We start from the raw sequence: 27417 nt of genomic DNA on the forward strand, positions 1-27417 counted from the left end.
ACAGCTGAACAAAGTGGGATACCACAAGGCCCGCCAGACCACTCTTGTCAGTATAGCATTAGACACACAATACATGCAAAATACACTTTATTGCCAAAATTATTTGGCCACCAATCCAAATGATGAGAATCAGGTGTCCTAATCACTTGGCCCGGTGTATAAAATCAAGCACATAGGCATGGAGACTGCTTCTATAAACATTTGTGAAAGAATGGGCCGCTCTCAGTGATTTCCAGCGTCATAGGATGCCACCTGTGCAACAAATCCAGTCGTGAAATTTCCTCGGTCCTAAATATTCCAAAGTCCACTTCATTATAAGAAAAGTGAAGAGTTTGGGAACAACAGCAAGTCAGCCACCAAGTGGTAGGCCACGTAAACTGACAGAGAGGGGTCAGTGAATACTGAAGTGCATAATGCAAAGACTTTCTGTACAGTCAGTTGCTACAGAGCTCCAAACTTCATGTGATCTTCCAATTAGCCCACGTACAGTACGCAGAGAGCTTCATGGAATGGGTTTCCATGGCCGAACAGTAGCATTTAAGCCATACATCACCAAGTCCAATGCAAAGCGTCAGATACAGTGGTATAAAGCACGTCGCCACTGGATGTCTCTTTACCTCCCTTGCCACTCCCAATGACATCTTGTTTCGTAATGTGGAAAAGTTATGGCAACTTGATGTTTTGCCTTTCAGGAACGAAAAAATGGTTGTTCGCTCTCGTGAAGATCAGGAAGCAATCACTCTATTGGAGTCAAGAACTCAACGAGTCAACATAGAGGGTGTCCAGCGCTATGCAACACCCCCCCCCCAAGAAAGAAAGATATGCCTAAACTCAACAGTTCCATATCCACCGTTATGGCTCACTTGAGAAGCACAGAGAAAAGGCTCAAGAAAAATCCATAGGAAATCACTTCCTTTTTTGCTGAGATCGCTAAGCTCATTCAAGCAGGGTATGTCAAAAAGCTCTCGCATGAAGAGACGGAACATTCCAATGAAGCGTGGTATCTTCCCTATCATCTCGTGTTCCACAATGAGAAGGCAAGACGTGTCTTCAACTGCTCGTTTCGACATCAGGGAGTGTCTGTGAACGACCAACTCCTCCCTGGGCCTACCCTGGAACCATCTTTGCTAGGTGCTCTTCTTCGGTTCAGACAGCACCGGGTAGCTGTGAGTGGAGATATCCGAGCAATGTTTCATCAGATCCGTCTTCTCCCTGAAGATAGACCACTCCTTCGTTTTATCTGGAGAGATTTGCGCAGCGAAGACCCACCAGACATTTATGAATGGCAAGTGCTTTCATTCGGAACGACATGCAGCCCGTGCTGTGCAATATTTGCTCTGCAGCAACATGCTCGGAGTCATCAACACAACCATCCAGGACTTCTTAAATCAGTGGAGCAAAGTTTCTATGTGGATAATTGCTTAAAGAGTTTCATAGACATATCTGAGGCTGCACAGCAGGTGACTCAGTTGCGCAAACTTATGGCAGAAGGAGGATTTGACCTCCGACAATGGGCAAGTAATCAACCAGAGGTGTTAGCCCAAGTCCCTACTGAAGGAAGATCGACTATCACAGAGCAGTGGCTAAGCCAGAACCGAGTTGAGCCAAAAGAGCCTGCTTTACGCCTGAGATGGAACTGTGCTACTGACACCCTTGGCTATCAACGTACAAACATCGAACATACCATATAGACCATGAGGACTGCATATCAGGTGCTAGCCAGTCAGTATGACTCCCTGGGGTTTATAGTATCGTATACGACCCGCGCCAAGGTTCTCATCCAGCAGTTATGGTCCAAGCAGAGAAGCTGGGATGACTCTGACTTACTGCGAGCCGTGCAGGAGGCCTGGAAGCGGTGGGAGAGTGAGCTCCAACATCTAGATAAATTATCTACACCACGCTGCTACACACCAATACCAACCACTGGTTTCGAGTATGATCTGCACATCTTTTGTGATGTGTCTGAACGAGCATATGGAGCAGTTGCTTATGTCAGACTACAGACTAAAGATGTCATTCTCACCTCGTTCGTTATGGCATGATCAAGGGTAGCTCCGAAAAGGCAAGATTCCATGCCTCACTTGGAGCTCTGTGCAGCATTAGCTGGAGCTCAGCTTGCCAAGGTTTTGAAGACAGAGATGACCCTCCCTCCCCAAAAGACAACCCTGTGGTCGGATTCTACCACTGTTCTGGAGTGGCTCCAGTCGGACTCCTGTCGCTTCAAGGTCTTTGTTGGAACGCGCGTCTCAGAGATACAGGAGCAGAGTGATCGACAATCCTGGCGGTATGTGGACACCCACAACAATCCTGTTGATGACATCACCAGGGGGAAACCACTTCTGAAACTTGCGGAGGATGGGCGCTGGAGTCAAGGACCCCCATTTCTCAGGCAAAGTGCGGAATACTGGCCAAAGAGACCGGAGAAAGATTCAACCCTGACTTTGTCCGAACTAAAGAGCATCACCTTCTGTGGTCTTGCAGTAGTGCAAAGCGACAGTAATATTCCGGATGCCTCTCTATTCAATACCTGGAAAGAATTAGTGAAAGTCACTCAGCAGGCGGGACAGGAAGCAACAGGAGATTCGACACACAGGCAGACAATCAGCTCCCAAGAAGCTGAGTTTCTGTTGCTGAGAAGATGTCAAGTTCAAACCTTTCCCGCAGACATCATGTCTCTTAAAACACAGAACGCAGTGTCAGCTAAGAGTCGTCTGGCGTGCCTCTGCCCTGAGTGGGACTCAACTACAGGGGGTAGGCTGCGACGACTCCAGAACCCGGACCTAGAAAAGATCCATCCTATTGTGCTGGACCCAAAACATCAGATAACTAATCTCCTCATCAAGGACATGGACGAACGTCTTCTGCACCCAGGTACAGAGCGAGTGTATGCAGAACTTCGAAGACATTATTGGATTTTGCTAGGACGACAAGCAGTCAGGCACCATCAGCACAATTGCCCATCTTCTCAACGCTGGCGAGCTCAACCGACGTTCCCAAGGATGGCAGATCTGCCACCACAACGCCTCAGACTTCTCCAGTACCAAGAGAGGTACTGTCAGATTGTGGGACCAACTTCCGAGGAGCCGAAAGAGAACTTAGGACAGTGTTTGCAGAGATGGAATCTCAGCTAAGAGAGCAACTGACAGAATATCAGATTGACTTCAAATTTAACCCTCCAAATGCCCCTCATTTTGGTGGTGCATGGGAACGGGAAATTAGATCCATGAAGGCCAGCCTTCAAGTCGCAGTGGGAGGGCAGTCAGTCACAGAAGATGTCTTGCACACAACTCTGGTAGAAGTGGAGGGGATACTGAACTCAAAACCACTAGGGTACGTATCATCTGATGTTTCTGATCTGGACCCAATAACCCCAAACATCCTTCTCATGGGGCGGTGAGATTCTGCACTGCCGCAAGTAGTTTACGTCCCAGCTGTCATGGGGCGGCGGAGATGGCGCCATTGTCAAACACTCAGTTTTGGATCCACTTCATACGCAGCTATCCACCCACTTTGTAGACCAGGTCAAAATGGCAGAGGTCTTCCGAAAATGTAACCATCAACACTGTAGTTCTGATGGTGGACCCTTCACTTCCAAGAGCACAGTGGCCCATGGGCAGAGTGGTTAAGACCATTCCAAGTCAAGATGGACAGGTCAGGGCTGCTGAGGTAATGGTCAAGAGTAAAGTCTACACCAGACCGGTAGCTCGCTTGATCCCACTTCCAAGTTTAGAGGATGACAGTAAGGACACTTGAAGAATTCCTGTAGCTACACATTTGTTGTACAAATGCGGGGGCGGCTGTTAAGAATTCTCCATGTTTCTCTACGTTTTCAGATACTTTATTTTGAAGCATTTCTTGACAGTGTCACTTCCGCTTCCTTCCTGTAGGTGTCACTTCCGCTTCCCTTTTGACGTGTGTTAATGTGTGGTAACTTGTTTCTCTGCTACGTTTAATCGGTGCTCTAGTCTTTGACGATGTGAGTATGTTGATTATTATGACTCATTTAGTTAGTTAATAGACAACACTGTGTTTGTGTAACGTTTAGTGGTGTTTAATTAATATTACTGGTGCTGTGTTGTCAGAATGCTACGAGCTAACATCATTGCTGCTGCTAATGTGGCTAGCTCACATGCCATTGTGAAAATGCAATATATTATGTACATACTTGCCAACCTTGAGACCTCCAATATCGGGAGGTGGGGGGGGGGGGGCATGGTTGGGGGCGTGGTTATTTACAGCTAGAATTCACCAACTCGAGTATTTCATATATATTTCATATATATACAGTATATATATATATATATATATATATATATATATATATATATATATATATATATATATATATATATATATATATATATATATATATATATATATATATATATATATATATATATATATATATATATATATGAAATACTTGACTTTCAGTGAATTCTAGCTATATATATATATATATATTTATTTATTTTATTTACATAAAAGAAATACTTGAATTTCAGTGTTCCGGTGGCTATCCATTAGATGGCAGTATTGTCCTGTTTAACTTCTCCGTTCATGATGAGTATATCATTTCGGCCACCGTGTTCAATGGAGAAGTCTGTTCTACATATTTACAGGCAACATACACCTTCCCCTTCGAACTGTCCTGGATGAACTGAAATTCTTGTTTCCATTCGTTTGAATTCGTTAGGCAAGCTGTTTATATTGTGGGAAAGCGGACGTGAGAACAGGCTGTCCCCACTCAGTCTCAGGTCCGCATTGAGCTGGAGGGGGCGTGGCCTCCAGCTCCGGCTGAATACCGGGAGTTTGTCGGGAGAAAATCTCTGCCGGGAGGTTGTCGGGAGAGGCGCTGAATACCGCTAAAAACGGGAGGGTTGGCAAGTATGATTATGTATCTAGTGCTTTACTTTGAGCATATCTATAGGCATAATATAGATATTGTTGTTTAGTTAAATTACATAAATGTTGATGGGTGTTTGCTTGTGGTTTACAGATACTAAATGAACCTAACCTAAACAAATGATTACTGTGTGTTCTCTGACCGGAACCCCAACGTGGTCAGTATCTGAAAAAAACAGTCGTAGAGTTTAATACTCAACAATTTATATAGCACTTTTCATGCACAGACAAGTGGCAAAACAACATGCTTTACAATAGAAAAAGAAACAAAAGATTAAACACGCACATACAAACACATGCACAAAACAAAACAAACAAACAAACAAAACAAGGCATGGCTACACTGGCTTGAGGAAAAATGCCACCTTTGAGGCGTCCACACTGGAGAATACCTAAAATGAATGTGATCTAAAAATAAATAAATAAATCAAAATAATATGAAACATATTATCAAATATATGTAAACAATATAATATAAGCGGAAGAAGATGGATGGATGGATGGATGTAAACAATATATATAAATAATACATTAATACATTAATAAAAACTAAACATTAACAAAATAATAGTAGTACTAATAGCAAATAATACAATTGAAAATAAAAAATAAAAAACCTAAGATCACGATCTGTAAAAGGCCTGATAAAAAGGTGTGTCTCTTTAACTTGAAATATATATATATCTATATATATAGATATATATATATATATATCTATATATATATATAGATATATAGATATATATATCTATCCATCTATCCATCTATCTATCTATCTATCTATCTATCTATCTATCTATCTATCTATCTATCTATCTATCTATCTATCTATCTATCTATCTATCTATCTATCTATCTATCTATCCATCTATCTATCTATCTATCTATCTATCTATCTATCTATCTATATATATATATATATATATATATATATATATATATATATATATATATATATATATATATATATATATATATATATGTCAACAGTCTATGCAGTCCTAAGGCTCTCCGGCAGGCCAGAGGATCTCAGGAACCGCGAGGGTTGATACGGTAAAAGGTCAGATAGATAAGAAGGCGCAAGACCATTAAACATTTTTAAAACTAATAATAGAACTTTAAAATCGGACGGGGAGCCAATGCAGTGACTTTAAAACTGGTGTACTATGCTCCCGTACTGTAAGAGAAATAATGATGTATTGCCATGACAATATTTTTACACCCTCCAAATAAACAGCTACATGTCCGTATCAGCATATGGATTACCAACACAACCCCCCGGCCCCCAGTGCTACAAACACACACACACACACACACACACACACATATGCCCCGAATGAGTGAAATAATAGAGGAGCGATCACATTACACTTGGCACATGAGTGTTTATCTAGAAATAGCTAATGTGAGGCAGTCACACATTCCATGGTAACATCAAGTACAACAAAGTGGTAAAAAATGGGTGGATGAATGGATGGACGTACCATAGCAACACTGGTTCCATACATTAATTTCTTTCAGAAGCAGAATGTTGAGTGGGTGAAGGGATTCACAAACTAGAAATGTATTTGGCTGAAAATAAACTAAGAAATAGAAAAGAAGTAGAGCAAGACAATAAAATAGCAATGGAAAAAAAGCTAACCTGTGAATATACAAATGTGATGATAATTCAGGTTATTTGTGGCAGTGCACCACAAATACATTTGACACGACCTGTTTCCCTTGTCTATAAACACATTATAAAGGGACTGGGTGCGAGTGCAGCTTGTCGTTCCAACTATGTACAGTAGATGGCTTCTTAACTCAGCTCATACGCACCTGGCTGCCGGAGAGCGTGTTGCCAATTTAGCGAGTATTCACACCCCTCTAGATTCTGATGTTCAAAAAAGCAAACAAATCTAAAGACTTTTCGGGTGCAATTGGACACTTTTGGAGACCCTAACACAGGGGTCGGCCACTTAAAACGTTGAAAGAGCCATATTAGACCAAAAATACAAAAAACACATCTGTCTGGAGCCGCAAAAAATTAAAAGCTGTATATAAGTCGCATAATGAATGCAACACATGACATAAGTGTCTATACTAGCTATAATAGCCTACTATCAAAATGACTATGTGTCACAGGCTGAAGCAAATCTTCTTTGACAGAAATGTTGAAATTTAACATTTATTCTACACATTTTTACAACATTAGAAACCATTAGTAAATCAGAGGCTACTCAGAAGGTGAGATAACGCCTGGAAATTACTGGCTTTTAATGGCCAAAGGTATAGATGTGTGATTCCAAGTTAAAGGAAACGGCAGGCTGTCTGCTTTTAATAGATTTATTACAATCTTTGGCAAGCTAGGTAATGTTTGCTGTGGTCTGGAACAACATGGCACACAAACAACTATCAGAAATACAGGTAATGTGTCATGAGACATGCAAAACTAAATTATATACAAAGAGGATAAAAGTAAAGGATATTAAATTAGCTCAAATATACCTACAAATGAGGCATAATGATGCAATATGTACTGTACATAAAGCTAAAGCTAAAGTACCAATGATTGTCACACACACACTAGGTGTGGCGACCCATTTGACCCATCACCCTTGATCAGGCCCTGGGAGGTGAGGGGAGCAGTGGGCATCATTTTTGGTGATTTAACCTCCAATTCCAACCTTTGATGCTGAGTGCCAAGCAGGGAGGTAATGGGTCCCATTTTTATAGTCTTTGATATGACTCGGGGTTTGAACTCACAACCTACCGATCTCAGAGCGGACACTCTAGCCACCAGGCCACTGAGTAGGTTAAATAGCCTAAATAGCATGTTTGTGTTGATTAGCTTGCAGTCATGCAGTGACCAAATGTGCTGGATTAGCACTCCAACAAGACAATAACTGTCATGTCAGTGTGATCATGTTTTGTTTTGGTTATGTTCGGTTTGGTTTTTGGACTCTTTGTGCACTCCTATTTGTTTTGTTTCCATGACAACCCATTAGTTTTCACCTGTCCTCATGTCACGCACCTGTCTCACGTTTTGCACTCGCGCACCTGTCACTAATCATGTCGGTATTATTTAAGCTTTCAGTTGCCAGGCAGTCTGTCTGGCGACAATAACTCTGTTATCCCTGTTACTTTATTGATTATGTGTTCCATGCCATAGTTCCATGCTTTTCAAGTAAGTGTTTGTTTATTCATGTCACAGTTAGCAAGTGTTATTTATTTCATGTTCATAGTTTTTGCCCAAGTGCTAGTTTTGTTTTCTTAGCCAAGTTTGTACTTCCGCCTTGTGCGCGCCTTTAGTTTTGTACCTTTTTTATAGTAATATTAAATCATGTCTATACCTTCACACCATGTCCACACCAACTTTACTTGCATCTCGGCAAAACAAACATCCCTCAGTCCCCGTTATGACAATAACATCAACAAAATGCACCTTTGTGCATTCATGCACAGTATAAAACGTTTAGGGGACAAAATAAGACAAAGAAAGAGTGGAAGATTTTACATGTAAACAAACTGTTGCGTCACAGTCCACACCATGGTGAGTTCAAGAACCGCCAAAATTAGTAGGAAAAAACAATGTTCACCACATAGTCTCATCAGTGAAGCATACACACAAACATATTAAACAGTGGGATTTCTAACAATTGGGAAGGTTTGTGTCATGTTTGTCCTCAAACAAAAAACATACTAAAACAAAAAAATTATTTCCCCCCATTTTTTTTCCATTTTCAATCCTTTTTTAAAAATGCTCCAGGGAGCCACTAGGGCGGCACTAAAAAGCCGCATGCGGCTCGAGAGCCGCGGGTTGCTGACCCCCGCCCCAACATGAAAGTGCCTGTTTGCTGAGTTGCACTTGCTGAGTGTGATACTGAAGCTCAATGCTTGTTCTGGTTTAATAATGTATTTACTTTATGAGTCCAGCTAGCTTGTGATGCCGAATTACTGTATGTGTATGGCAAAAAGTAAGGAAGGTTTGCAGTGGGGTGATGGCAGCACAGCAGGGTGTTTACAGCTAGAAAAATCACCCTTTTTCTTTCTATGTGGTTTCCTTATCGGTCTTGGAAAGAGCAAATGATGGAGACTATAGACTGACAGGCACATAATGGCTGCAGACAAGCTGTTTAATGCAGGAAAGCTGAATGCAAGAACACATCCACACTTCTATCAGTGACTCAATCTGCTCCCTGCTTAAACAAGCTTCTGCTGCTTGGACTATTTTTAGCTCCTCCGCCTCACGGAGACGACTGCAGAGGAACAAAAGCTGCAGAGGCAAATGTCTCAGGTTGAACCTCTGCAGGTGAACACTATCTGCTGCCAGATTCTGGATCTTTACAGTAAACAAAGCAACCACCACTCATTCGGCTTCTTCAAACACAACATAAATCACACATACAGTAGGTTATTCTGCACAAAAATTATAGTTATTGATTTGGTCTCAGCACATTTTTCTGGCGCTACCACATTTTTTTAAACAAAAGTAAAACTAGGGATAGGGATGTAACGATAAACTGTAAACTGAGCGCTTTTCGTGTCGTCTTCGCCAGTTCCAGGTCCTAAATGGCTGTCAAACTGTACCAACTTGTGGGAATACCTACTCACACTTCTTTTGTCCAGGTTAGAGGCATGATTTATGATCTACAATAAACTTACAGGGACCACAGAAGCGAGGAAGCAGCTGATCAATCGATGATGTAAACCTAGGTACACATGGAGGTGAGCACGGCGCAGCTCTAAATAGTTAGCGTTTATAATAATAACATCAATAATACTTGGTTAATATTCTAATCACAAAATGTAAATTGAGTATTGTTGGCGCTTTGGGAATGGTTATTTATCGGACTTTATGGGCGGAATAGTGGAGCTCCCATTGGGTCCGCTGTAAGCAGACATTTATTTACGTTTATTTAATATTTAGTTAACACTTTAGTATGGGGAACATATTCTAAGTAACAAATACTTAATTTAGAGTTATTTGGTTAGGGTTAGGGTTAGGGTTGTACTGGTTGTATAATAAGGCAGTGCAAAATAAGGCATTAATTAGTACTTAATAATGACTAATTAAGAGCCAATATGTTACTAATTTGCATGTTAATAAGCAACTAATTAATGGTGAATGTGTTCCCCATACTAAAGTGTTACCAATATTTAGAATGTTTTTTTAAAAATCCATCCGTCATCATGTCTTTCATAATGATTGTGAACGATTCCAAAAAAAAGTGCATTTCCCTTTAAGTCCTAGTAATAAATATTGTGATTGTTGGTCCAATCCACCATATTGTCCTTGTCCATTTTCATAACAGAACTAAAAGTTTAAATTGTTGTTGTGCAGGAAAGCCAAGTGCTTTATTCGACAAGGATGACCACATTATAGCGTTTTTGGTGAAATTTGTTAGCATCAAAAAAAGATTCCATCCATCCATCCATCTTCTTCCGCTTATCCGAGGTCGGGTCGCGGGGGCAGCAGCTTAAGCAGGGAAGCCCAGACTTCCCTCTCCCCAGCCACTTCGTCCAGCTCCTCCTGGTGGATCCCGAGGCGTTCCCAGGCCAGCCGGGAGACATAGTCTTCCCAACGTGTCCTGGGTCTTCCCCGTGGCCTCCTACCGGTCGGACGTGCCCTAAACACCTCCCTAGGGAGGCGTTCGGGTGGCATCCTGACCAGATGCCCGAACCACCTCATCTGGCTCCTCTCGATGTGGAGGAGCAGCGGCTTTACTTTGAGCTCCCCCCGGATGGCAGAGCTTCTCACCCTATCTCTAAGGGAGAGCCCCGCCACCCGGCGGAGGAAACTCATTTCGGCCGCTTGTACCCGTGATCTTGTCCTTTCGGTCATAACCCAAAGCTCATGACCATAGGTGAGGATGGGAACGTAGATCGGGCGGTAAATTGAGAGCTTTGCCTTCCGGCTCAGCTCCTTCTTCACGACAACGGATCGATACAGCGTCCGCATTACTGAAGACGCCGCACTGATCCGCCTGTCGATCTCACGATCCACTCTTCCCTCACTCGTGAACAAGACTCCGAGGTACTTGAACTCCTCCACTTGGGGCAGGGTCTCCTCCGCAACCCGTAGATGGCACTCCACCCTTTTCCGGGCGAGAACCATGGATTCGGACTTGGAGGTGCTGATTCTCATCCCAGTCACTTCACACTCAGCTGCGAACCGATCCAGCGAGAGCTGAAGGTCCTGGCCAGATGAAGCCATCAGGACTACATCATCTGCAAAAAGCAGAGACCTAATCCTGCAGCCACCAAACCAGATCCCCTCAACGCCTTGACTGCGCCTAGAAATTCTGTCCATAAAAGTTATGAACAGAATCGGTGACAAAGGGCAGCCTTGGCGTAGTCCAACCCTCACTGGAAACGTGTCCGACTTACTGCCGGCAATGCGGACCAAACTCTGGCACTGATCATACAGGGAGCGGACCGCCCAAAAAAAGATTAGTTTTAATAAACTAGATGATTCACCTCTCATAGGCTCAACAGCATATACTGAATATTGATATTGCTAGCAAACATTGCTGAACCACAGGGACATTTATAGCTAAACAATAATACCTAAATATGAACTTCACATTATAAAAAAAACTGCAGACATGAATTTTAGATGAGACTATTTGTAGCAGGAAATCAACTACAAAAAAACATTTCTTTTTTCTCATTAGCGTCGTGATCACAGCAGCACGGCACTCGTTACGCCAATCAAATACGATACTTAGCGATGCACGAATAAATTCAACTTTGTCTTTCACAGATTAATGCTTAATTTGTGGAACCCTCAGATGTAAAGACATGATGTTCCTTCAATCTTTTCTTCTCTAAATACCGTAAGTGTCAAATGAAGTGAGGTCGTAGCCGGCAGTAAAGTCTAGAAGAGGATATATGGTTTAAATCTTAACATTTTTTATTTTTCTTAAAAGTGTAAAAATCCACTCCATCACGTTTTAAATATTTTTTCCATGATTGCTTTTATGTTTGCCTCCAAACCTTTCAAAATATGCTCACATCTGCACAGATTCAGGTAGACCATCGCCTGGAAGTGTCCGGGTGTGCCTGTAGGTCGCATGATTGCAACGTAGCTATATCGGTATCGTATCGGAAGTGACATTTTGTTTATCAAGACACCCCCAGTATCAAACAGGAACTAACATCAGATTTCTCGAGATGAATACCGAAACATGTTTCCATGTAAACGGTAGTTACCAGACAAAAAAAAAAACCTGTCTGTGCCTCATTTCAGTGCTAAATGAATGCAGAATCAGCCAACCTGCAGTACCAATCGGGGATATTATCCAAATCAAGTCTTGTGAGTAATGTAGCGTCTTTTTAAACTTTTTTCCGACCTTAACAGAAGCGGCGCTCGCAAGTAGCCACCATAGAAATCTATAGACTGCAGTTATCAATCAATCAATCAATCAATGTTTATTTATATAGCCCTAAATCACAAGTGTCTCAAAGGGCTGTACAAGCCACAACGACATCCTCGGTACATAGCCCACATACGGGCAAGGAAAACTCACCCCAGTGGGACGTCAATGTGAATGACTATGAGAAACCTTGGAGAGGACCGCATATGTGGGTAACCCCCCCCCCCCTCTAGGGGAGACCGAAAGCAATGGATGTCGAGTGGGTCTGACATAATATTGTGAAAGTCCAACACATCAGCGAAAGTCCAGTCCATAGTGGGGCCAGCAGGAACCATCCCGAGCGGAGACGGGTCAGCAGCGTAGAGATGTCCCCATCCGATGGACAGGCTAGCGGTCCACCCTGGGTTGGGAGCAGAGTAGAAAAGAAAAGAAAAGAAACGGCAAATCAACTGGTCTAAAAAGGGAGTCTATTTAAAGGCTAGAGTATACAAATGAGTTTTAAGATGAGACTTAAATGCTTCTACTGAGGTATCATCTCTAACTTTTACCGGGAGGGCATTCCATAGTATTGGAGCCCGAATAGAAAACGCTCTATAGCCCGCAGACTTTTTTTGGGCTCTGGGAATCACTAATAAGCCGGAGTTCTTTGAAGGCAGATTTCTTGCCGGGACATATGGTACAATACAATCGGCAAGATAGGCAGGAGCTTGACCGTGTAGTATTTTATACGTAAGTAGTAAAACCTTAAAGTCGCATCTTTGGTGCACATGAAGCCAGTGCAAGTGAGCCAGTATAGGCGTAATATGATCAAACTTTCTTGTTTTTGTCAAAAGTCTAGCAGCCGCATTTTGTACCATCTGTAATCTTTTAATGCTAGACATAGGGAGGCCCGAAAATAAAACGTTACAGTAATGGAGACGAGATGTAACGAACGCATGGATAATGATCTCAGCATCGCTTGTGGACAAAATGGAACGAATTTTAGCGATATTACGGAGATGAAAGAAGGCCGTTTTAGTAACACTCTTAATGTGTGACTCAAACGAGAGAGTTGGGTCGAAGATAATACCTAGATTCTTTACCGAGTCGCCTTGTTTAATTGTTTGGTTGTCAAATGTTAAGGTGGTATTATTAAATAGATGTTGGTGTCTAGCAGGACCGATAATCAGCATTTCCGTTTTCTTAGCGTTGAGTTGCAAAAAGTTAGCGGACATCCATTGTTTAATTTCATTAAGACACGCCTCCAGCTGACTACAATCCGGCGTGTTGGTCAGCTTTAGGGGCATGTAGAGTTGGGTGTCATCAGCATAACAGTGAAAGCTAACACCGTACTTGCGTATGATGTCACCTAGCGGCAGCATGTAAATACTAAAGAGTGCAGGGCCAAGAACCGAACCCTGGGGAACTCCGCACGTTACCTTAACATAGTCCGAGGTCACATTGTTATGGGAGACACTGCATCCTGTCAGTAAGATAAGAGTTAAACCAAGACAAGGCTAAGTCTGTCATCCCAATACGCGTTTTTATACGCTCTAATAAAATATTATGATCAACAGTATCGAAAGCGGCGCTAAGATCAAGAAGCAGCAACATAGATGAAGCATCAGAATCCATCGTTAGCAATAGATCATTAGTCATTTTTGCGAGGGCTGTCTCCGTAGAGTGATTTGCCCTGAAACCGGATTGAAAAGGTTCACAGAGATTGTTAGACGCTAAGTGTTCATTTAGCTGCTGTGCGACAATTTTTTCGAGGATTTTCGAGATAAACGGAAGGTGGGACACCGGCCGGTAGTTTACCAAAAGATCAGGATCGAGGTTAGGTCTTTTGAGTAGAGGATGAATAACCGCTTTTTTGAATGCTAGGGGAACAGTGCCAGAGGAAAGTGATAAGTTTATAATATTTAACACTGATGGACCTAATAATACAAAAAGCTCCTTGATAAGTTTCCCAGGAATTGGGTCAAGTAAACATGTTGTTTGTTTTGTCCCATTTACACATTTTGACAATTCCTCCAATGTTATTTCATCAAAGAGAGAGAAACTATTTTGGAGGGCGGTATCCGTCGTATATACAGTCGTATCTGTGTTAATAGAACCCAGTTGTAGCTGAGATGCATTGTCTTTAATCTCTTTTCTAATGACTTCAATTTTCTTATTAAAGAAATTCATAAAGTCATCTGCTGAGTGGGTGGAGCTACTGGGAGGAGTCCCTTGTTGGGTTAGCGATGCTACTGTACTAAACAAAAATTTAGGATCATTTTTGTTGAGGTGGATGAGATTTGAGTAATATTTAGCTTTAGCTGAGGTAAGCATGCGTTTATAAGCTATTAAACTATCACACCATGCTTGATGGAAAACCTCAAGTTTAGTCGCACGCCATTTGCCTTCCAGCTTTCTACATGATAATTTCTGGGCTTTAGTTTCTTCTGTAAACCATGGGGTACGCCTTTTAGGGGCCCTTTTTAGCTTTAGCGGTGCTACACTATCAATGGTGTCGCGCAGGGCGTCGTTAAAGTTGTTAGTGAGGTTATCAATAGAGCCCACATAATTTGGGAATGGTGCTATTACCGAAGGCAGTAGGTCAGTAAGAGTCGTCGTTGTGGCAGCATTAATGTTGCGGCTGCTATAGTACTTATTATTATTAGTATTAGTTTGTTGACAATGAGTCAGAACTTCGAATTTTATAAGGTAATGATCGGACATTACTTTAGTGTACGGGAGTATCGTAACTTTAGAGGTGGTGACACCCCTGACAAGCACTAGATCTATCGTATTACCGTTGCGATCAATCAATCAATCAATCAATGTTTATTTATATAGCCCTAAATCACAAGTGTCTCAAAGGGCTGTACAAGCCACAACGACATCCTCGGTACAGAGCCCACATACGGGCAAGGAAAAACTCACCCCAGTGGGACGTCGGTGAATGACTATGAGAAACCTTGGAGAGGACCGCATATGTGGGTAACCCCCCCCCTCTAGGGGAGACCGAAAGCAACGGATGTCGAGTGGGTCTGACATAACATTGTGAAAGTCCAGTCCACAGTGGATCCAACACATCAGCGGGGGTCCAGTCCACAGCGGGGCCAACAGGAAACCATCCCGAGCGGAGACGGGTCAGCAGCGCAGAGATGTCCCCAACCGATGCACAGGCTAGTGGTCCACCCGGGGTCCCGGCTCTGGACAGCCAGCACTTCATCCATGGCCACCGGACCTATGCGACTCCCCCTCGCAAGGGACAGGGAAGAAGAGGAGAGAAGAAAAGAAACGGCAGATCAACTGGTCTAAAAAAGGGGGGGTCTATTTAAAGGCTAGATTATACAAATGAGTTTTAAGATGGGACTTAAATGCTTCTACTGAGGTAGCATCTCTAACTGTTACCGGGAGGGCATTCCAGAGTACTGGAGCCCGAATAGAAAACGCTCTATAGCCCGCAGACTTTTTTTTGGCTCTGGGAATCACTAATAAGCCGGAGTTCTTTGAACGCAGATTTCTTGTCGGGACATATGGTACAATACAATCGGCGAGATAGGCTGGAGCTAAACCGTGTAATATTTTATACGTAAGTAGTAAAACCTTAAAGTCGCATCTTAAGTGCACAGGAAGCCAGTGCAAGTGAGCCAGTATAGGCGTAATATGATCAAACTTTCTTGTTTTTGTCAAAAGCCTTGCAGCCGCATTTTGTACCAACTGTAATCTTTTAATGCTAGACATAGGGAGGCCCGAAAATAATACGTTACAGTAATCGAGACGAGACGTAACGAACGCATGAATAATGATCTCAGCGTCGCTAGTGGACAAGATGGAACGAATTTTAGCGATATTACGGAGATGAAAGAAGGCCGTTTTAGTAACACTCTTAATGTGTGACTCAAACGAGAGAGTTGGGTCGAAGATAATACCCAGATTCTTTACCGAGTCTCCTTGTTTAATTGTTTGGTTGTCAAATGTTAAGGTGGTATTATTAAATAGATGTTGGTGTCTAGCAGGACCGATAATCAGCATTTCCGTTTTCTTAGCGTTGAGTTGCAAAAAGTTAGCGGACATCCATTGTTTAATTTCATTAAGACACGCCTCCAGCTGACTACAGTCCGGCGTGTTGGTCAGCTTTAGGGGCATGTAGAGTTGAGTGTCATCAGCATAACAGTGAAAGCTAACACCGTACTTGCGTATGATGTCACCCAGCGGCAGCATGTAAATACTAAAGAGTGCAGGGCCAAGAACCGAACCCTGGGGAACTCCGCACGTTACCTTGACATAGTCCGAGGTCACATTGTTATGGGAGACGCACTGCATCCTGTCAGTAAGATAAGAGTTAAACCAAGACAAGGCTAAGTCTGACATACCAATACGTGTTTTGATACGCTCTAATAAAATATTATGATCGACGGTATCGAAAGCAGCGCTAAGATCAAGAAGCAGCAACATAGATGACGCATCAGAATCCATCGTTAGCAATAGATCATTAGTCATTTTTGCGAGGGCTGTCTCCGTAGAGTGATTTGCCCTGAAACCGGATTGAAAAGGTTCACAGAGATTGTTAGTCACTAAGTGTTCATTTAGCTGCTGTGCAACAGTTTTTTCGAGAATTTTGGAAATAAACGGAAGGTGGGAGACCGGTCGGTAGTTTACCATGAGGTCAGGATCGAGGTTAGGTCTTTTGAGCAGAGGATGAATAACCGCTTTTTTGAATGCTAGGGGAACAGTGCCGGAGGAAAGTGATAAGTTTATAATATTTAACACTGATGGACCTAATAATACAAACAGTTCCTTGATAAGTTTCCCAGGAAGTGGGTCAAGTAAACATGTTGTTTGTTTTATCCCACTTACACGCTGTAAGTGGGTTCATTTATTATTTGTGTAAGACCACAGCTATCAATTATAGTCTGGAGCGCCACGCATGGAGAGTCCGATGGGGTATTCATATGGATATTAAAGTCCCCCATTATGATTATATTGTCGGCGTGCATCACTAGATCAGCAACAAACTCTGAGAATTCACTGATGAAGTCCGAATAGGGCCCAGGGGGGCGGTAGATAACAGCCAGGTGGAGATGCAGCGGTGTGACAAACCTCAAAGTGAGCACCTCAAACGAGTTATATTTATTATTTAGGTTAGGTGTAAAATTATAGTTTTCATTGTATATTAGTGCGACACCCCCTCCCCTTTTAAGAGGTCGGGCAACATGTATATTGGTATAGTTAGGAGGAGATGCCTCATTTAGCGCAAAAAAATCGTCTGGTTTGAGCCAGGTCTCGGCGAGACCAACGACGTCAAGTTTGTTGTCTCTAATGACTTCATTAACTAATAACGTTTTGGAAGATAATGATCTTATGTTTAAAAAGCCCATATTATAGGTAGTGGGCTGTTTTGAGGATTGTTTGTTGAAATTATCCGAAGTAGCAATATTAATAATGTTGCGTTTATTATGCGTAGTGCACTTTAAATAGTTTCGACCATATCTAGGAATTGATACGACGGGAATTGTCCGATTGTTTGCTAGATGTTGCGATAAACTGAACGCATCATAGTTAGTCACCTCAGTAGATTGCATGTCTGCCTCTGACACGGTCACAAAAGAAAAAACATTATGTGAGTTGTGTTTTATTCTAAGAGAATTGCTATGTGTGCAGGGATTATCCAGCCTGGCGCCGGCTAGTTCTAGTTTAAATGGCTTCTTACCCGGAGACTCCACGCTTCTTTGGTTAGCTTTTCCCTTTGTTGTTAGCCCCGCTGGGCATCCCCGTTTCTGCTTCCGCTCACACCGCTTACGTCGTCTCCATTGGCGGTCACCGCTAGCACTTGACTCCGCTGCTACAAAGGCCGCTCAATGTAGCCCGCAAAGTATTCCCATGCTAGCGAGGAGGTCCACCGTACATGCATCTTTCAGTCTATAACGACCCGATCCATCCACATCCAGAATTGTCTGTCGGTCGTATGTGATCACAGAGTGTTCACGCTTTGAGCCAGCCATGAAATTGAAGTTATGTGATGTAGTTCATGATGTAGTTCATGTCAAAAATGTGAAAAACTATTAATTTAATAATTATTCCAACTATTAAGGTGTATGGTGTATAGTTGTACAGTATTGCTGCAGAAGTCTTGACAAAGGACTGCCACGAGATGGCAGACAGCTTTACGTATGATAAGGCTAATCCATGAGGCATTTAGTCTATATCAGGGGCAGGGCCGGCCCGTGGTATAGGCCGTATAGGCAAATGCTAAGGGCGCTGTCCATCAGGGGGCGCCACGCCAGTGCCACAAATGTTGGAGGAAAAAAAAAAAAAAAAGTTGGTACTATTATTTCTAAATACATAAAATAATCCCACGTTAATTAAAATGCAAAGTAAGGCCTATTTAATAGATATATTATTTGTTACAACATTACGCCCCCCCCCCCCCCCCCCCCCCCGGCACGGTGCGCCCCCTCCCTTCCCGTATCATGACTCTTTTTGGACGTCACCACATAAAAAAATCAACACAACATGTCAGGTGCTCAGGGAAGAAAAAAGAGAAAAGAAGAGGAGAAACGAGAAAAAGACAGAGGTAGCAGGTAGGTAACGTTAGCCTACATGAAATTATTTGTCTGTTACAGAATGTGATAGTAACCTGGCTTTTTAGCATTAAGCTAATGTTACATGATTCGGCAATTGCTAATCAATAAATAGCTAGTTCTGTTTTAACGTCGGGTTAATATTGTGGAGGGGGCTAAATTGTTATGGAAAATAATAATGTAACGTTAGGTAATTACAGTACTCCCTGGTGTACAGTAATTTGTAAGTCATTCTAGTTAATGCAATATTAAAAAGCACAAATAGAGAACTCTGTAGGATCCCCTTTTTTTGTAATATGGGTGAGGGCCGACATCCGGGCAACTGAGCTACATACGGGTTCTTCGAGCCATAGCAACCAGACTGGCGTTGAAAACAAACCGTTGCCATTACTCTTTAACCTGTCGACCTACGCTGGTTAAACCCGCCATTCTGCCTCCAAAATGCCGAAAAACTGTGTTGTTTTTGGTTGTGCTAACCACAACCGGAAACAGGGAAAACAAAGGTTGTATTTTGTTCTGCCAAAGCGTGATAAAAGCCCACAGAGACGAGACAAATGGCTCGCAGCTTTACACCGGGAAAACGAGGACGGTTCTCACTGGAGTCTCCCAAAGTCGGCAGGCAGGCAGGCAGCATCATGGCGGACAGAGACAGTGGAAGTGAGCAGGGAGGAGCAGCCACGGGCCCAGGCTTCGGTTCCATGCACGCTACAGCGGGAGGGACGGGCTCGGCTTCCGGCCTCCAGCATGAGACGCAGGAGCTGGCGTCCAAGCGAGTTGACATCCAAAACAAACGCTTATACTTGGACGTCAAGCAGAACGCCAAAGGCCGCTTCTTGAAGATAGCCGAAGTCGGGGCCGGTGGCAACAAGAGCCGCCTCACGCTGTCTATGTCGGTCGAGTTCCGCGACTACTTGGGGGACTTCATCGAACACTACGCCCAGTTGGGTCCCAGCAACCCGGGAATGGTGCAGGATGAGCCGCGGCGGGCCCTGAAAAGCGAGTTCCTAGTGCGGGAGAATCGGAAGTACTACATGGACCTGAAAGAGAACCAGCGGGGACGGTTCTTGAGGATCCGGCAGACCGTGAACAGGGGGGCCGGCTTGGGGTCAGACCATCGCGCTCCCGGCGCAGGGACTTATCGAGTTCCGCGACGCTTTGGCCAAACTTATTGACGATTACGGCGTGAACGAGGAGCCCGCGGAGCTGCCGGAGGGCTCGTCGATGACTGTGGACAACAAGCGCTTCTTCGACGTGGGCTCCAACAAGTACGGTGTGTTCACACAAAGTTGTTAACTTCCGCGTCTCTTTCTTAGTAGCGCGCAGGCTAAGCTAACTAGCAAGCTAAGCTAAGCCTGAGAAGCTTTAAAGTTCACTGAGACGAGTCTGACGCAAATAATACATTTTCGTTTTTTCACACGATATGCGAATAAGTAAAAATGCGTAAATGAAGGATTTAACGCCGACTTCCAAGCCACAACGCTCGTTAAATGCTTTTTCTGTCAATGCTGTGTTCGCTGTGAGCTGGTTTGTTTTCAACGAATTCCCGGTTGCTAGGGGATTGGTAGGCGGAAGTGACGTAGGTCCGCCCTCACACATAGTTGTTAAAGTCATACTGGTTTGATATCTTGTTTTGTGCAGTGCCTTATTTATATTGTATTTTTAATTTATTTTATGCAACTTGTTGACACGTTTTATTTTGTGTTTATGTATGTAAAAAATATTGTATTTCATAGATTAATTTTAATTTTTTGTATTCATTTATTTATCCATATTTTTTTTTATCTTGTTAACTATTCTGATTTTTAATTTGCTTTCTTTAAAGGCCTACTGAAACCCACTACTACCGACCACGCAGTCTGATAGTTTATATATCAATGATGAAATCTTAACATTATAACACATGCCAATACGGCCGGGTTAACTTATAAAGTGACATTTTAAATTTGCCGCTAAACTTCCGGTTCGAAACGCCTCTGAGGATGACGTATGCGCGTGACGTAGCCCGGCGAACACGGGTATGCCTTCCACATTGAAGCCGGTACGAAAAAGCTCTGTTTTCATTTCATAATTCCACAGTATTCTGGACATCTGTGTTCGTGAATCTGTTTCAATCATGTTCATTGCATTATGGAGAAGGAAGCCAAGCAAGCAAAGAAGAAAGTTGTCGGTGCGAAATGGACGTATTTTTCGAACGTAGTCAGCCACAACAGTACACAGCCGGCGCTTCTTTGTTTACATTCCCGAAAGATGCAGTCAAGATGGAAGAACTCGGATAACAGAGACTCTAACCAGGAGGACTTTTGATTTGGATACACAGACGCCTGTAGAGAACTGGGACAACACAGACTCTTACCAGGATTACTTTGATTTGGATGACAAAGACGCAGACGTGCTACTGTGAGTATGCAGCTTTGGCTTTTTTTTGCGTATGTACGTAACTTTTTTAAAATATATAAGCTTTATGAACCTTGGGTTAGGTGAACGGTCTTTTGGGCTGAGTGATTGTGTGTGTTGATCATGTGTTTGAATTGTATTGGCGTGTTCTATGGAGCTAGGAGCTAGCAGAGGAGCTAGGAGCTAGCATAACACGTACCGTACCGTAAGTGCGCGTCACGTACGTAACTTTTTAAAAATATATAAGCTTTATGAACCTTGGGTTAGGTGAACGGTCTTTTGGGCTGAGTGATTGTGTGTGTTGATCGGGTGTTTGAATTGTATTGGCGTGTTCTATGGAGCTAGGAGCTAGCAGAGGAGCTAGGAGCTAGCATAACAAACACGCAGGTGTTATTATGCAGGATTAATTTGTGGCATATTAAATATAAGCCTGGTTGTGTTGTGGCTAATAGAGTATATATATGTCTTGTGTTTATTTACTGTTGTAGTCATTCCCAGCTGAATATCAGGTACCGTGAGTATGCAGCCTTGGCTGCTAAACATTCGATAACTTGACCGTATGTGCGCGTCACGTACGTAACTTTTTAAAAATATATAAGCTTTATGAACCTTGGGTTAGGTAAACGGTCTTTTGGGCTGAGTGATTGTGTGTGTTGATCAGGTGTTTGAATTGTATTGGCGTGTTCTATGGAGCTAGGAGCTAGCAGAGGAGCTAGGAGCTAGCATAACAAACACGCAGGTGTTTTTATGCAGGATTAATTTGTGGCATATTAAATATAAGCCTGGTTGTGTTGTGGCTAATAGAGTATATATATGTCTTGTGTTTATTTACTGTTGTAGTCATTCCCAGCTGAATATCAGGTCACCCCCGGCTCTCACAGCATCTTCCCTATCTGAATAGCTTCAACTCCCCACTAGTCCTTCACTTGCACTTTACTCATCCACAAATCTTTCATCCTCGCTCAAATTAATGGGGAAATTGTCGCTTTCTCGGTCCGAATCTCTCTCACTTCATGCGGCCATCATTGTAAACAATAGGGAACTTTGCGTATATGTTCAACTGACTACGTCACGCTACTTCCGGTAGGTGCAAGCCTTTTTTTTATCAGATACCAAAAGTTGCAATCTTTATCGTCGTTGTTCTATACTAAATCCTTTCAGCAAAAATATGGCAATATCGCGAAATGATCAAGTATGACACATAGAATAGATCTGCTATCCCCGTTTAAATAAAAAAAATTCATTTCAGTAGGCCTTTAAGTAAAAAAAAAGGTCAAAGACAAAGCTATTCGGTTTCTTGTGAGTATATATACTTCACTGCCGATGTGGGGGGCGCCACCTAAAATCTTGCCTAGGGCGCCAGATTGGTTAGGGCCGGGCCTGATCAGGGGTGTCCAAAGTGCGGCCCGGGGGCCATTTGCGGCCCGCAGCTAATTGTTTACCGGCCCGCCACACATTCTGGAAATACTATTGTAAAAATAAAAAAGAACATTAAAAAAATTAGAATGAGGTGAAATCTAACGAGAAAAAGTTGCAATGTTGACACAAAAGCTGCCATGCAGGCTGTTTTTTTTTTCTTTTGTCTTTCTTTATTTTTCTTTTTTTTGCCATTGCTCAAAAAAAAAAAATTATGACAAAAAATCCATGTTATAATGAATTATTTTCCGGGCTCCAATTACTTCAAATATGTTCACTTTAAAATGTGGTAGACATTACATATATGTGGGCTCTGTACCGAGGATGTCGTTGTGGCTTGTACAGCCCTTTGAGACACTTGTGATTTAGGGCTATATAAATAAACATTGACTGATTGATTGATTGATATATTGTGTAGTAGCCAGAGGTGGGACCAAGTCATTCCTTTGCAAGTCACAAGTAAGTCTCAAGTCTTTGCCCTCAAGTCTCGAGTCAAGTCCCGAGTCAAGACAGGCAAGTCCCGAGTCAAGTCCAAAGTCAAGACTGGAAAGTCTCAAGTCAAGTCCCAAGTCCTGCATTTTGAATTTCGAGTCCTTTCAAGTCCTTTTAACCACAGACTAATATATTTACACAGATTGTGTATGCTTTTAAAACGCTGTATTCATTTATTAAAACAAGTGCATTTGAAATTGCAGGAAAAAAAATAGTGCTGACATTGCACTTCATAATAGCACTATTATCCAGTCATTTTAAACATTTAACTCATTCCTTTACAGAATAAACACATTTGAAAAAACAAGTGCAACTGTACTTATTTGCACAAAAGTGTTAACATTGTATTTCCTTGGCACATTGCATTGTAACTACCGGTAGTTCCACAGCAGTTTCTATCCTGTTCTTACCTTATCTCATTGATCTCATCTCATACTGTATGTGTGTTGATGTGTGCGTACATATGAAAAACATAACAAAAACATGAACAAAACAATGAACAGAGTTGTACTTTTTAGATGTCAGGGCCCTATGCAATATGTTCACATATTCTTAATATAGTATACATTTTAACTGACCTTTATTTGACTATGTTTGTGTTTTTGTAGGTGGCTAAAATATGCGGTGCTGCTGATCGCCGTCTAACGTTACGTTACTGTGTGTGATACATTGACTAACGTAACGTTAAGTATAGGTACCTCATGCAACCCTGCTTAAAAAAAATCACTTGACAAAAAGTATGAATAAGGTAGCGAACTGCAGTGGACGCAACATATTGCCGTGTTTGCAATGACGTTATAACCATAGACATCTTATAAGTAGACGCAGCATTGGCTGCTGTGACACGAGCAATTTGGCCGCCATCTTGAAGTGGTGATGAGGAGCCGGCGAGCAGCCTAAACTGACAGTTGACAGGTAGAAAACAAAGATGGTGTTCAGCGTTTTCCAACTCAAATGAGCGGACTGTTGAAAATAGAAATCGGGTGATTACTTTTCACAAGTAAGATTTAACATTAATGTACTATTGGTTGTATTTTATGAAAATAATATTACCACAGAGTTGAGAAGGAGCAAAGATCTTTAATATTTGTATGTGAAAATCACAAAGAAATCTTCTGGGGGAGGATGACCCCCCTACATGGGTTTGGTTTACAAACTTTCAGCCCCACCTAAAACAAAATTCACCAGCCGCCACTGATTATGATGCATTCTCATTTTAGGCAAAATATAACACAATACTTTCTTAACAGTATAATTGTAACCAGGAATAAGTCTTCAAGTAACAATATTCAAATACTAACATTGTTGGGTAAGACAGAATTTGGTTTTATTCTGAATCCAGTGAAACAGATTGGTGGTTTTAGCTGATATAAAGACTTACAGGTGTTTATATATGTTTATGTTGAAGTATTTGGCAGACGCTTTTATCCAAAGCGACATACATAAAAAATACATATAAAACAATGACTGTAAACATGATCATTTAAGGGAAGAATGTAATACAAAATATCAATACAAAGTGTCAAGACAGAATAAACTCTCTGCTGCTGCAGCAACAGAGATACAGTCTATAAGATATATAGATATCTAATGTATTCATACATTGTTTATGTAGGATATACGCATGTATATATAACCTAATCATATTATTTCTTCAATTTAAAAATAGCTGACCGTTTTTTCCCCTTTCTCTTGGATTATATTCCCAGTTTTGATCTCGGACGTCTGGTCACTTATAGCGTATAAGAATATTATATTACTGTTAAGCAAACTATGAATAATAAAACACGCCAAAACATGTGTCCTTTATCATAGCTACACATATAACAAAAAAGCGCGTGAAAATCAGTGGTATTCAGTGAGGTAAAATGAATTAAATGCGCTGACAGTTCATTGCTCCTGCCAAATGAATTGCACTAGTGGGGCGGATCACCACTCCAAGATGGCGGCCCCGCGTCTCGTCTGCGCCTGTAGGCAGTAGCGCGCGATGCTGCGTACCCTTATAAGATGTCTATGGTTATAACGTTAGCAGTGAGTTTACAGCCTCACTGATTTAACTACACAGCAAATAAAAGTCACGTTACTTAGCCAATAAACGTTAGCTTACATTCAAAACTTACCCTTCTTTGTGCATCTTCAAATGTCGAACGAAGTTGGAAGTTGTTACGTCTCCGTCTATAATATTCCAACTGCATGATTTGCATAGGGCTATTCGTTTTTTGTTGACCGAGTCGTAGTTTTAATACCCGAACGAAATTAACTTTGGCATAATTGTTTCTCACTGCCGCATTGTTTGACCATTCTTCTTCATTGGTTGTCCTGCAATTTGATTGGATGAGAGCTGTGGGATGAAAATAGCGTAGATCTAATTTGATTGGCTGTTGTACTGAGAGCACACCAGCTGACAGGAACAACACGCTGATAGACACAGACGAAGAACAGGAAAAATACGGAGCGGCGCGCTCCCAAATAACTCTTTAATCTTTGGGTTTTGGGGAAAGTAGCAAGTCATGTCAAGTCAAAAGGCTCAAGTCCAAGTGAAGTCACAAGTCATTGATGTTAAAGTCTAAGTCGAGTTGCAAGTCTCTTTACATTTTGTCAAGTCGAGTCCAAAGTCATCAAATTCATGACTCGAGTCTGACTCGAGTCCAAGTCATGTGACTCGAGTCCACACCTCTGGTAGTAGCCATATAAAAACATCAAAGTTTTCTTTGACAAAAGCGCATAAAACAAACAAAATAATAGTTCCAGCATAAAATCGACAGATATATCTGAAGTTGATCTCGTAACTTAAGTGTTGAAAGTAAAAGAAAAACCTAATAAAAATGTATCACTTTATGAGTGGGGCCCTTTTGGATCCCAAATATATTTAGTGATTTTTTATTTATCTTTTCACTGTGATTACTCAAAAATATGAAATAATTAAAATCAATGGTGTCCTGCAATATTGATCTTTTAGGGCTCTAATTACTAAATACTGCATATTTCAGTTTTACTATAAAAAAACGAAGTTGTTTTTGACAGAAAAGCCATAAAACATGTATTTTTATTTTTATTACTTTATATCAACTTGAAGTTGATATAGAGATTTACTGTAAGCGTTAAATAATTAAAAAAAATAATAATCTGACTTATTTTTAACATTTTAATGACTGAGACCCTTTATGATCCCCGGGACCCCTAAAGTCAAAATATATAAAAAATCCATATATTTTGTTATGGTTTGAAAATGAAAAATATCAAAATGGCCCGCACATGCTTTAATTTTTCCGTGTGCGGCCCTCAGTGAAAAAGTTTGGACACCCCTGGTCTATATGTACTGTATGTCAATGGTAGTCACAACAGCAATAGCACTTCCTCGTTATGCACCAATGGCGGAGGTGCATTCACAAACTCCCGGGATTATGAGCATCAAACACATTACAACACAAGCAAGTCCTTTTTTCACATTCTCCATGTTCTGTTTTGCTGCGATAATTTGTTGTTGATTGTATTACATATTTTTTAATTTGTTACTTAGTTGTCATTTTATTTATATCATTAAAGTATTTCAATTACTTGTCTGTTCAACTTCAATTTCATTAATTTAAAAAGCACTGATCGCGTGAAATGTAAACAATACCCATCTCTACTTCTGACATGAAATGTTAAAGGCCTACTGAAACCCACTACTACCGACCACGCAGTCTGATAGTTTATATATCAATGATGAAATCTTAACATTGCAACACATGCCAATACGGCCAGGTTAACTTATAAAGTGCAATTTTAAATTTCCCGCTAAACTTCCGGTTGGAAACGTCTATGTATGATGCGTATGCGCGTGATGTCACGACGGCAACGGAAGTATTCGTACCCAATGTGTCACCATACAAACTGCTCTGTTTTCATCGAACAATTCCACAGTATTCTGGACATCTGTGTTGGTGAATCTTTTGCAATTTGTTTAATGCACATATATGCATATGCACATATGCCAATACGGCCGGGTTAACTTATAAAGTGCAATTTTAAATTTCCAGCTAAACTTCCGATTGAAAACGCCTTTGGAGGATGATGTATGCGCGTGACGTAGCCAGGAGAACAGAGGTATGGCTTCCCCATTGAAGCCAATACAAAAAGCTCTGTTTTCATTTCATAATTCCACAGTATTCTGGACATCTGTGTTGGTGAATCTTTTGCAATTTGTTTAATGAACAATGGAGATTGCAAAGAAAAAAGTTGTAGGTGGGATCGGTGTATTAGCGGCTGGCTGTAGCAACACAACAAGGAGTACTTACTTGGATAGCAGACGCCTA

General features: G+C 41.7%; 1 protein-coding gene and 1 pseudogene across 1 annotated transcript in view; one reads left to right on the forward strand and one right to left on the reverse strand.

Moving 5' to 3' along the window:
• Positions 1-27417, reverse strand: part of LOC133655985 (gonadotropin-releasing hormone II receptor-like) — a 59387-nt gene that overhangs the window by 20047 nt on the left and 11923 nt on the right.
• Positions 19447-20110, forward strand: LOC133655269 (transcriptional activator protein Pur-alpha-like; annotated as a pseudogene).

The sequence above is a fragment of the Entelurus aequoreus genome, linkage group LG08 (genome assembly GCF_033978785.1).
Source record: "Entelurus aequoreus isolate RoL-2023_Sb linkage group LG08, RoL_Eaeq_v1.1, whole genome shotgun sequence".
In the NCBI taxonomy this organism is placed as follows: Eukaryota; Metazoa; Chordata; class Actinopteri; order Syngnathiformes; family Syngnathidae; genus Entelurus; species Entelurus aequoreus.